The sequence below is a fragment of the Anopheles darlingi genome, chromosome 3 (genome assembly GCF_943734745.1).
Source record: "Anopheles darlingi chromosome 3, idAnoDarlMG_H_01, whole genome shotgun sequence".
Lineage (NCBI taxonomy): Eukaryota > Metazoa > Arthropoda > Insecta > Diptera > Culicidae > Anopheles > Anopheles darlingi.
The window spans coordinates 27,631,733-27,645,938 of NC_064875.1; positions in this window are offsets into that span (position 1 = coordinate 27,631,733).

Sequence of the window (14,206 nt, forward strand, 5' to 3'; positions counted from 1 at the left end):
GGTTGGTTTGGGTGTGCGTGAGTTTATTAAAATTGATCGTGCGCCTACGCATCCATCCTCACCAATACGTTCCCCGGTGGCTCGTTCCCACGTGGCAGATGCAGCCTACCCAACGCCTGACGGATCTCTCGGAAACAACGGAGAAAATGCTAACTCTACTCTTGTCGATGCGCCACAACACTTCACCTATAATCGTGGCAACAACCGCAATAACCCGATTATTAAATCCCACCAAGCCACACTTGATCGATTTTTTCGGCAGTGACCGGAGTTCCAATAGTAATAACATTACCAACAACAACAACAACAACAACAACACTACGCACTATTTCAACAAACACACAATACGACAACACGACACCGGTATCGTTACTGGAAACAACAACACTACGCACTATTTCAACAAACTCACGACTCGACAACAGGATTACTACCCGAACGTTCGCGGTTTACGTACAAACTTAATCTCCGTTTATTATCAAAACGTTAGAGGCTTGCGCACAAAGTGCCACGATATCTTTACAAGTTCCATGTCATGCCATCACGATGTTATCGTACTTACGGAAACTTGGCTTGACGACTCGATCCCATCTCCTCAGCTTATGAATCCAGACTATTTAATTTATCGCTATGATAGATGCAGCTTGAACAGTGCCAAAAAACGTGGTGGAGGTGTACTAATCGCGGTCTCATCACATCTACAATCTGTTGCGTGCCCCTCGAACGGGACTATTGAGCAAGTATGGGTTAAGGTTTATCTATCGACTCAGACAATCATGGTTGGTGCCGTCTACCTGCCCCCGGATTTGAACAACAGAACTGAGATACTGGAAACTCTGTGCGCCACGATCGATACAATGAGCGAGAGAGCAAATTGCCTAATTTTTGGCGACTTTAACTACTCCTCTCTGTCCTGGACCGTCAATACTTCAACCACCAGCGCATTCCCGGTCATTGATACTCAATACTCACGCATAACTCAGGGTTGTAACCTACTATTGGATCAAATGCACTTCTCTGGATTAACTCAGATCAACAATTGCTTGAATAGCCACAGAGTAATGCTTGATCTAATCTTAGTCAGTACGCCACTCCTTGATAATGTCGCTAATATACAACGGTCCCCGTTCCCGTTGGTACCAGAGGACGCTTACCATCCAGCGATTGAAGCCGAGCTCAATGTACCCGTTGTCCTGGATGATAATCGGGTTCCTCGTCAGGCTCCTACGAACTGCACACTGAACTTCAAACTCCTCAACTACGATCTGCTCGGTCGTCTGCTTGCTGGTACAGATTGGTCATTTCTTTATGAGCACAATCATGTCGACTCTGCCGTCTTCGCCTTCAATGATGTCATGGTCAACTTGCTGTCCAGCTGCTGCCCGCGACGTATCACGCGCAGTGGGCCTCCCTGGTCCAACGCACGTCTACGTCGCCTTAAAGCCGTAAATTTATCCTGCTTGCGTTTTCATCGGCGCAAAAGATCACATCGTTCGAAGCTTCGCCTTCACGCTGCCCACAAAGTGTACCGTCGAACAAACAGGTTTCTTCAACAACGCTACCTACGTGGTGTGCAACATGGTTTTAAGAAGAATCCCCGCAAGTTTTGGAGTTACGTTAATTCAAAAAGGAAGTCCTGTCGCTTGCCGACTACACTGGAGTATGCCGGACAGCTAGCAGGTACCACGGTGCAGGCTTGTGAATTCTTCGCTGAGAAGTTCTCTGGTCTTTTTGGCTCCACGGCAGAAATTGACCCACAAACTGTCGTCTCAGCACTCGCTAACGTACCTGCCGACGCATTCTTCTTGGGTGCCTCAGATATCGACACATCATACAATGCTGTACTTAGGGCCATAGCAGCACTCAAGCCTTCCGATAATCCCGGACCTGATGGTATACCTGCCAATGTTCTAAAGAAATGCAACCTATGTCTAGCAGTGCCTCTATCTCGACTCTTCGAGCTCTCGTTTAGCTGCAATACCTTTCCTTCCGTCTGGAAGAGTTCATGGATGTTCCCGGTTCATAAAAAGGGCGAGAAATGCAAGGTGGATAACTACCGCGGAATAACATCCCTTTGCGCTTGCGCCAAAGTGCTGGAATTGATTGTACGTGATGCTCTCTTCCACCGCTGCAAATCCTATATCTCTCGGCGTCAACACGGTTTCTACCCTGGTCGTTCGGTGGACACCAGTCTCATGGAATTTACGTCAACCTGCCACAGCGCCTTCCTTGCCGGAAAGCAAATTGACGCGATATATACCGACCTTCAATCAGCCTTTGATCGTGTTAATCATATACTGCTCCTGGCCAAACTGGCAAGACTTGGTCTCTCCTCCGACCTGGTTGATTGGTTTTACTCATACCTTGTCAACAGAAAATATAGCGTGCGATTAGAAGGGTTCGAATCCAAATCCTTCATCAGCGTTTCTGGCGTCCCTCAGGGTAGCAATCTTGGTCCCTTACTGTTTTCTATTTTTATTAATGACGTCGTCTGTGTAGTTCCCGAGACTTCTTGCTTATTATATGCGGACGACATGAAAATCTTCAGAGTTATTGACTCAACGCCATCATGCGACTCACTGCAACTACTACTTGACAATTTTAGTCTGTGGTGTGATGTCAACAAAATGTCTGTTGCCGTATCTAAATGTGCGGTTATTACGTTCCATAGGAACACGGCTCCGATTCACCATAAGTATAAGCTACATAACAAGGAGATAAGGCGCGTAAGCGAAATATGTGATTTAGGAGTGATTCTTGACCCCAAACTCAAATTTGACCGGCATATCGACTCCACAGTTGCAAAGGCATACAAATCGCTAGGTTTTATTTATCGGCAGGCTCGCGAGTTCCGAGACCCTTTCTGCCTTAAGACCCTATACATTAGTTTTGTGCGTTCGTCTCTTGAGTTCGGTTCAGTCCTCTGGTGTCCCTACGTGGACACATACATTAAAAAGTTAGAATCAGTACAGAGACGTTTCACCAGACTAGCTATACGTTTTACTCCTATGAACAGACTGCCTAGATTGGATTATCGTACTAGATGTTTATTGCTCGGACTACAATCGTTAGAATTCAGACGCAAAATTGCTCAGTGTATGTTTATCTTTAAAGTTTTTTGCAATGAACTTGACGCGCCGGATATATTAACAATGCTAAAAATGATAGTACCATCACGCGGAACTAGGCAGGGCAATTTCCTAGCTTTAGAAACCCGTAGACAGCTGTATAGCCACAATGAACCTCTTCTGACAGCTATGCGCAATTTTAACACCTTTTATCCGGACCTCGACTTTAACTTACCTTCTCACAGGGTGAAGTCGGATCTATTACTGTTGTATGCCATGTCATAGCGTTAAGTTCCGGTTTAGCATAGGATTTTGTTTGTATATTTTTCTTGTTTCTTTTTATTTATGTTTGTTATAAGTACGTTCCCTCCAGGTGTCACGGCCGTCTGCGGGCCATTCACCTCTGCACCCAATAATAAAATAAAAAAAATTATTCTCTTTAATACTGAAACTTTGCTTGAAAATCACTTTTCTCAGAAAGATCAAAAATTTTCCAGTGTCCTTATTCATGGAGCTGCTAGATGTTTCGCTTGCCAAGTAGTGTATCACTTTATCACAGAATTGCTTCATCTTTTTGCAGGCATCGTGCGATGTATAATCGATTGCCTCATGACTCAGATATTCCATAACATATTTAGCATATGTTGCAGAACTTTTATTGTATCCAGCAGATCTGACCTGTTCGTAAAGCAAATCTGCATTGATTGAGGCCCCTTGATGCAAAAGATAAAATATCAATCGGGCCTTGTTTCTGTGGAACGCGTAATTTAAAGCGGTCCAACCACATATTGTTTCTTTGGCGTTTATTATGTCGGATTCGATGTGCTCTGGTAACACTTTTTACCAGTCGCCAGTCGTTTTTGAAACCATAATAATAAGCAAATAGATGTAATGGAGTTCTGTTTCCATGATCTTTCTCATATAGCGACTTTGGGTTAGTATGAAGTAATGATTCTACTAGTGGCCAATCCCTCTCAATAATAGCAACATGTAGTGGATGGCGTTTGGCAAGAATGGAGTCAATATTCGCTCTAAGCTCTTCACGTTCCTCATCCCAGAACCACTGTTGGTAAGACATTTTTTTCCAGTCTTGTTGATTCCCTTCCTTTTGTCGCTTGATAATACACCATGCAGCCAAGTACTCTGCGAATGATCGATGGATAAACTCCACTTCCCCATCATGGGTGCTATGGATTATTCCAGTTTTTTCCCTGCCTTCATGTATTTTTTTCTTGTAATCCTCTACCTGACGTATCTCATCTGGCGATAAAATATCAGCCAGATCATTTTCATGAAAAAACATCCTCAGAGCTACCAGTCCATGAAGTAGTTTCGCATGTTCTATGGCCTTATCAAATCTTTCTATTTCAGAAGGTTTATCTGCTACACTTTTATCAGAACCATTTTTGTCGTAGAAAAGATGTCGAATCTTTACCTTCACAAACTCTTCCACAATGAACGATGGCTTTCATAATTTTAAGATCGTTTTAAACAGATTTCTGATAAACGTGGCTGAAGAAATGCTTGCGTTTATGTTTTCATTATGATAAACATGATCCCAAAGAATGTCTGCTGCCATCATCAGGTTCAAAGGAACATCACTCATATCATATAAACTAGCAAGTATCATTACACACACCGATTTATAGAAATCAGATTTCTCTTCATTCTCAATATTCCCACTGTGCCATTTCTCTTTCATCATCTTGTACAAAATAGACCCTTTATGTTCCAGCGATAGAGGTTTCAGTTTGAAAAACGAGGTATCTTTGCACGACTTATTGATATGTTCTTTAAAACCATATGGGCGACTGGTGAGATATAATTTCTTAACTCCTTTAAGTTGTTCAAAATGAGAGAGAAACTGCAACACTACCTCTTTATAATGAGGAGCAATTTCATCAAACCCGTCTAGCAACAACATGATTTCCCCTGCATTAAACTTTTCTTTGAATACCATCACTTGGATAGCATTGCTTAAGGATAGACCGTGAGTTTTTATCAGATCATTGCACACCCGGGCTTGCCCTTTGAAAAAAGTTAAGCTTTTTAAAAAGTTCTTTGCCATTTCCTGATCTTGTTGAACCGATGAATGTATCAGTTTATACAACATTCTCAACGCTTCCGTTTCATCGATAACCTTTCCAGTCCCATTGATTTGGTTCGGTATAAATGGTTTAAAGTCGGAACAATGATCGGATAAATTACATCGAACAACTAAAGATGAAGGATTTTGTTTCCGCAAATGCCAAGCCAACCATGTGAGGTTGGTTGACTTTCCGAACCCGGCTTCTCCCAACAATATCAAAACCTTATTTTTTTCGTCGCCAATGATTGGTTCGTGCTCTTTGATTGGATTATTTGCCTTTCCGAATATTATATAGAAATATGGGTTATTCTTTAGACTTTTCGTTATTTCATACAAGCTCATTCCTTCCTGCTGGAGTTCAGTCATGCTTTTCAGTACGGGGTTGTCGCCCCATATGTTTTCTGCTTCAAAGTAGCTGTTCTCATCAACCCATGGACGATGAACATAAGTACTTTTAATTTCTCGATATTTCTTCGAAATTTCGTTGTTTTTTCCATTTGCCTTCCCCACTCTATCTGTTTTATAATAGCTTCGATTGGAAGTTCTCGGAAATTGTTCTGGAATATCTTGGACGGAAAAATGGTTGTAGTGCACAATGAAATGACTTTCTCGCGAAACTGATTCCATGATTCTTCAATTAAGTCGCAAATACGAAACCTACTAAGGTCGAATGATACTGTTTGCTTTCTTGATTGTGTGCTGCTTGGTTTTTTGATAAAGAACACTTGTATTTGATAATTCTTAAACATATCTACACGTACAGCGTCTATTGTATTGCAGATGATTATCAAACAGCTGGCATATAGAGGAAGGGAAGGAGGGAGGCAATCCGAATCTTCCAGGAAAATGGTTCGAAGTTCTCTACCCTGTATAAGCAAAACGTCAGATAGTACCGTTGCCCCAAAAGGAATATCGTTTGTCTCAAGATGCAGAAGGCTTTCAGTTTCAACTTGCCTGTATAAGTCAGAAAATTTGAGAACGTCGTGACTTATTCGAAATGGCGAAACCACAACTTTTCGGCGTAGTTTATCTGAGATACCCTTCAATTTCATGTGTTGTAGAGTGCTTTCAATATTTTCGAAAGCCTTTTTTATGTCCTCTGAGTGCAATGGCTTGGCAAACGGATTCATCAGCCAATCAAAATTAGTTTTAAATAGCCGTTCGGTAGCAATTTTCTCTTCAAAACATCCTGGAAAATCAATAGCATCAATCATAATCAGCATGCAAACTTCGCCAAATTGTTGCTATTGCGTCATCAAGCCCAAGCCCACTGTAAGTGCCGCACACCAAACGAAACCGATCGCAGAAGGATTTGAAGGATTCGTCCACATTATCATCTGGGAATAACTCTGAGGAAAAATATGGATTTTTTTCATCCAACAGAAATGGTTCCGAAACATACACATGTTTCCTTTTCAAATCATCCCATACACATCCATCGATGTTGAATTCTAATCGGTATTGATCTTCAAACTCCTTTCTGAATGCGTTATATGCTGGCTTTGAGTTGGAGGAGGTTAATACTAAAAATTCTTTTGTAAATCTGTATGAATTAATATTTGAAGTTTCCTTCCTATCTATTATATTCAAAATGGCTTTACGATACTCTTTAAAGAGGGAATTGTAGGACGTTATCTTCTTGTTGGAATTGAGAGCTTCGATCAGTAGCTTGGCTAGCCTAGCACGCTTGGAACATTTTCGCAATAGTTGATGGAAATTGCTAAACGCACCATCCACAGCCCATAGTTTATCGTAGTCCAGTTGATAGTATTTACCTCCAATACTATCGAATAATGATGAAGCATAGGAATCCAGAGATGGCGTCAAATCGTTCGTGACAGCTGGTTTGAATTTTATCCACAGGTTCTTTGCTTGATCGTTGATATCTGCGTTGGTACAAATCACAAATCCTTCCAGATCAGCTGTCGATTTTTGTTGGTCACAGAATGAGGTGAAATACTTCAGAATAGCAAAGGGATTCTTCGTATCGCTAGTGGTAGTGAAATCCTTCACCGTAATTTTGGGGGGAGGCGATCCCAACTTGTGTTTGACTTGTATCTTTAGTATTCCTTTCATTTCACCATCCTCGAAGTTATACACGATGTCATCGAACTTTCCGGCTGTAGGATCCTCTGCGCTGACCGCGAAACTGAAGTCGTTGGCCGGGTCCAAAGACTTTTTCGCATTCGCCAGACAAACAACTATCCCAAGTTTCAATTGATACGATGTTCCATGGAGCGCATGTTTCAGTCCTGATAGATTGCTTTCGACCTTCGGGGAATCATTAACTTCGTTACTCTTTTTGCCACCAGAGTGTTGGGATGAATCTGGATATGCCATGCTTCGATGCTTTTATGCAGCTTACTATCTTTCGTACCAGCAATTACGGCAAGTTGGCCTAGATTTTATGAATCAATTGGCATACAGGGAAGTTGTTCGACTTGAAAGAAGAAAAAAACAAAGAATGTCGTTAATTATGTGTTCACAAAGGGCTCTTGCACGAGGTTTTGTTCGAACAGAGTATCAAATAAGCTCAACCACCAGAACGTTTATATAAAAAATCAAAAGATAGAATTTAATGTTATGAAAAGCTTTTCTGTTCAATCAGCTATATGATAGTTAACGAGAGCCATAGTGTATAAGTTGGTAGAAAAGAAGATGTGACGCGAATATACAGTAAACGGCATCCGTAAAAGCCCATCTTCATTTTTTTTGGTTTTCGACTATACATCCAAAATTTCCTTCAAAAGGGCAAATGTTCTGTTTTTATGCAAGCTATGCCAAAGCTAAGGAACTTTTCTTAAACGATTGGAAAACTCAATATGGGCCCATCGCAATACTGCCGCATTCCATGGGGTTTATGCAGATGAAATTGGTGAAGGGTAGAAAAAAATATTCGCATGTCCGAAATCTTGATGTTCAGTATTATCCAACCAAGTGTCTCAACAGATGACAATGAAATGACGGATCGTCCAGGAACCAGGTCGTCAAAAAGAGAACGATGGAAAAATTGATGAAAAATTCATTGCACAGATAAAGAAATTGTCGGAATTAACTGAGTGATCGATCATGGAACCTCTTTTGCTCCTAATTTTTGAGCGAAAAATGCCTAATCAATTAGCTCAACAAGTATGCAGAAGTAGATAAGCTTAAAGGTTCCTTCTCGGCCAAAACGAAGTTTTTTTAACCCTTGGTTGGGCACCCGAGTACCCGGGTACCTCGCTCATGTGCATAGTTTATTATTATTACATCAAATAGTTTAATTATTGTTCCGCTGTTTTTATCAGTTTTATGACAAAAGTAGTGCACCAGAGGGGTCTTGGCAATGTGTTTTTGTTTCAAAATCATAACAACATCCAATTAAAAACAATAAAAACAAGGAATAGTAATTTGATAAAAGATCAGCCGTGAGCATACCTTATAAACGAGCAGCTATTCATAGCAAGATATTGGGTCGTCGAAAAAGTCTTTCGTATTTTGGCAATAGGTTTTTGGAGTCGTCTATCTCCACCGCTGTCTATCATATTATCTCATATAATACGTGGATGACATTTTAAGTGTGATTTAGAAGTTGTTTTCATCAAAAAATTCAATATAGAGCATTTTTGATAAAATGATATTCGCAGATACGAAACCAATTACAGGATATGTCACAATATAAATTATGCGGTGCCTTCCACTTCCAGCAGAGCTCACTTTTACTATGTCTCAAGGGTCAACCAAACTATTGCTTTAGGTCTTTTAAATCAAGATGAGTGTATGATTTACTTATATGTTATGAAGATTGCATTGTACGAACCATTTCTAATCACTGAGAAATAATGTATGTTTGAAATTGCTGATAAAGGGTATGTGATATGTTTATAAAATATGATGATGTGTTATTAATTTTTGTCCTATTGCTGGTTTTACAGCATAACAATAATTAAAATTTTATCAAAATGTTATAGTTTACATATTTAACCATTGATAGGCCCGTGCATATTGATAACTGTTGATAAAAGGTGCTGTTTTGTGTTTATAACCTAGCCCATATGCATAGTTAACGTACTGGGTGCCGGGTATTAATGTTAATTGTTAATTGATGTTAATGATTTATCGGTCGATTAGCATAACCCTGCGTGCGTCGCTACGCGTAAAAGAGGATGGTTATTTGAAATTAGATGAAATTATTTTTGAGTTGGTGCTTTTTGTGTGATGATTTTTGTTAATATTTGATTACGATTTTACATTGGTTACATACTCGCCAACCATGGTTTTGAACCTATTTTTAAATTGTATGGATTGGTCAGCGAAGAGAATTACTAGACTATCATCGGCATTTAATACTTGGCTGGCACGCTTCCCTTTTGCGCGCGAAGGATCGGCAGCCTTGCTGCGCACACCGAGTAACGGGGACGCTTCGATTTGGATGCAATCCCCTCGCCTTTAGTTGCCCCTCGTTTGGGGGGGGGGGGGGGGGCTATCGAGCTCAGGATATTTCTGCCCCAGGTGGGTGCTATGCCTCCGGAAAGGAGTCACCCCGCTTTTGGGAGACTTTTGGCGTCGCAATGAATTTAACCAAAAAGAGGAATTTTCTAATCAGATTCCCCTTTATTCGCAAATATCCTTCCCTTTTACACCCCGGATCGGCGGGTGTCCTTCTTCGGAACACACATCCCATAATGACTCATTTCTATAGACCCCATAACTGAGCTGAGCTGCTAATACTACAGCCTGGAGTTAGGACCACGCGCAAAAGCCCTCATGAAAATGTTAATATTTGTTAATATGATGTAGTTAATGCTTGCAAATTAACTATACAATTCCACATAAATAGGAATGTTCCGTGTTTTCATCGATACGGCCGGATATCGGTGTCTGACTCGACGATCGAAAATATCTGGATTTTACATATTGCGCTTAAATTCTCATCATTGTTGTTTGGGGATAGTGCGGATTTTTTTACCTCCTATTAAAAGTGCAATCGAGTATATCCTGAACTGTTAGTAATGTGTGTGCCCATTTTAATTTTTTTATATTTTTATGAAATTTCGAAAATTCGAACTATGCATATGGCCTAGGTGTGCTTAAACCGGTCTGAGCTAAGCCTTCTAGGAAAAAAATCTCATCAATTAAATTAATTTGCGCTGATAACGCTTCCTGGCGGTCGGTATTGCAACTACTGGTCGGTGAATTGATGGATTTCCAAAAAATGATTTTGCTGTGATGATGTGGAGCATTTTTTCTAGGGCTGTTGAGAATTATTTGCTAAAAATAACTGAGCTGCTGCATCAGATATTTATCTTAACATTCTGAAAGGTCCTTTGAGGAGGCTTACGTATCGTGTTTTTAATGACGTTTATTTTTATTAAATTTGTTCATGAATCCATGAACCTTTCACGAATATTATGTAATTTTTATGAATCAAATCACCATTTTAGATGTTACAACATTTACGTTTGCCTCTTCGTCATATGCAAGCAATGGCTGTCAACATAAGGGTTGACCAATTAGTATCAGACCTAGGTATCGAACAAACAAATTGTCTGCAAATCACATTATCACATTAACTCAATATTTGAGCACTGCATGGCGATGCGATAACGTTGATTCATTCAAAAAAAATCATTCGCTTTCAGTTCGATTAATTCGATTGCTTCATTGTTACCACTAAATGACGTTCTTGCTAAGCTTAATTTTATTTTGCGCCAAATTCTTCTGTGAAGGTTATGATAAAATGTTACAAGTTCTGATTCCATTCCATTAATAGAGGGATTCCATGATCAATCAGACCGTTAGATCCGATGATTTCTTTAGCTGTGCAATGGTTTTTAAAGTCAATACTGTGTAATTGTGGCACTTCTGTCATGTCTTGATTTTTGATGTCACGTTATGATACATTAGTTCCACGCAGTAAGCATAACTCCTAAAGGCCCAGGTGTATATTTGAATGACCAAACATTTCACATTTCACAACCACACTCTCTTTCCATCACTCTTTTGCAGATCCCTATTACATACCTTTCTGGGTTTGAATGGGACCACTTTTAACTATCTATCCGGTATGCAATCTTGTTGCAAACTTTATTCAAGCTATCCGCAATCACTGACGGTCACCATGAGACTACCGACAACCGGTTGGCCGACCTGCTTATCAGCAGTAAACCCCACTCCAGTACGCACGATGCTAAGTGTCAACTTAACGCTTTATGTAGCGTTAGAACTCAAAGGAAACGTTAAAAACTGCCAAGAGCGAGTCGTGCGCTATCCATTCTCAGCTCTCATTCCGTTCCAAATTAAATCGAAATAGAGTATTGGAACTAACACAGGTCGACTTTCCACTAACATCGACATCAACATCGACGATCCATTCGATGTATTTATTGTTTCCGTATGGTGTCTACGCAACCGAAACTCCGAATGTTTCTATTGTGAACTCTCTCTATCAAGATACTTACACTCAGAGTAAAGTAGTAAAATGATCCTTTGGAGCAAGAGTATGAACTCATTGTTGGGGCAAACGTAGATAGAAGTGAGTGTATATTCAATTTCTTGCAATTATCTGTCTCTAAAAGATAATCTGTATGCATTAAGATCGATTAAACCATGAAACTAAAACTTTTTAAAAGATATTTTACAGCTATTAAAAGATCTTGTACAAAAAAGCTGAAATTGTAAAATTGATAATATTAATTATGTTAAATTAACCAAAAATAAGTGTGTGTCAATGGCAAACTAGTTTTAATATCACAGATATGCATATGCTACATAAAATCCACAGATAATTACGATGCTCACTCTTGGCCCACTGATGGGGTATGTTTATGATTTTTACATATATGGATTGTTATCAAAATATATGAAAATTATCAAAAAGGTGGTTCGACATTTTAAACTATAGATTCATACCTTCAATTGCTGTAACTACCAGCGTGAGTACTTTTTTTCTTGGAGATTTATAACAAGTTAATGAGTAATACCTACTTTATCCTACAGAAAAGAGATTTCTTCCATTTTAATAAAACACATACATTTTGAACATCTTCAATAACATCAAAAAAAATTTCGAATCGTGAGTTAACGTCCCATAATAAACGCGACGAAGAGAAAAAATGGATAAAGGCGAGCGTCATCGTCTACTGAGGATCGTTTATCACACCATAGATTCTTTCCATTCTTTAGCCCATGCTAGCTGTGAAACAATCGGCGCAGATCATTAGCCATTGAGTTCCGGAATGCTAGTGGTGTCGTGCTAGCAACTAAACTGGTTTTTGATTCATCCAGCTAGCGCTCTCGTCTTATCGTTCGCGATCGAATTAGAGTATTTTTGGTGCGGATGACGTCAGCTGCCATCGTAACTGTTACTATTTTATGTGGTGACAAACACTGATCACACTCAAGACTGGCCAAAGTCATGGTTCGGCTAGGTCCTGGCAAACCTTATCTCCGGCACTAGCACGATCAGACTCCATTCAAGCAATAGTGCGAAAGAACAGAAGCATTGATTATCATCAATGTGCGAAACAATGGAGACAGCAGATCTAAGGCCCGTCAACAGAGGGCGGGCGCAGGTACGGCCTTCATCCATCAAGCTCAGCCACTAATTGGTATCATGCGGAAATCCTCCAATGAGGAGCAAATTCTTCGAAATGCGAATCGAAAGATATATCGATCGTACCATCGGAAGATTTTGTAGAGGCAGTAAAAACAGCTGGTTCGCTGTTTCACATGTTCGCAAATATCGTCATGCACTGAATTACAATCCATTCGGCTATTCATTCAGAATCGCCATGTGTTGGGCTCGGCGCCTCGTCGTTCAACAATGGACGTCGTCTGTCTGTTTTTCAAACATTTAGCCATGTATTTCAAACATTTAGCCATGTATTTGAGAGTGATAGTTTCACTTTAAATCGGCCTATAAATACCCGAAAACTAAAGCACATAGTTTAAACGTTCTGGTAAACCAGAAACTATTGTTGTCTTTAATACAACACACTCGGCAATTATATACATAAAAGGTACATAGAACGAAAGTGAATCAAGTGCCATTTATAGCAACAATTGTTGCTTTAGCGAATCTTTGTTTTATTTCCTCAGCTAACGCAAAATAGTAAAAAAGATGAGACGAGTGCGTACAAGATGAAAAAACAAATGTAAGAGCAATTGATGTTGGTTTATGACGAACCATGAAGAATGTGCTTATGGCGCATATTATCATACACTTTTATTGTATCTGGAGGGAATAAAGTTTTATCGATATTCTAACCATCGCATCGATTCCTTTGCACTGTGGGTGTAGTAGGTTCCCGCGTAATTTCCTATTTTTCCATTCCTTTGTCAATCCTTGTTGGTTGCATAATAGAATTGGTTTTTTTTAAACATATATAATGACGGACGAGCCGTATGTTTAAATAATAGAATTGGTTCATTTAAAATAAAATTCATCCTCACGCCATTACGCTCGCGTGGTTACAATGCACCAAGGGGACACTTGGAAGACTGCGTAATGGAGAGCTCACTTTCAAGTGTCAGTCACACCTTTTTGTCTCTACATCGAGTGCATCATTTTCAGTTTTTCTAATAGATTCGTTAAGAGTGTTCAGAATCTTGATACAGCAGCTCTCACTTCCACTTGGCTGTGTTCTGAGCCTTTCGTTGCCTTGCTTTTCTCTCGTTCTAGCGCTATAGCTTATATAGTGGCGCGAAGTTTTTCAATCTTCATTTATCTATCCTCTGGAGTTTGAGTTTGTTTGAAGGATCTACGGAATTTCTTCGAGAAACATAGTAAAGAGAAAACAAAACTAATAAGACCGAAAGAAGATGAAGCAAAAGAACAACTTAAACTTCGGTAGTTGTTTGCTGTGTCTGCGTTGCGTCCAATATTAACGATGTTGCTCATCTTCGTCGCATTCACTTGTATTCTGTGCACACTTGGAGAGTGTCAAAACAAAATATCTACGCTAAAGTTCATGATGCTCAACTTTACTCCCAGGTGCCAGTCCTTTGGCTAGCGAATCGAATAAGAAAGTAAAAGGGACATCCGGCGTGGAAAATTGTAGACTACCGG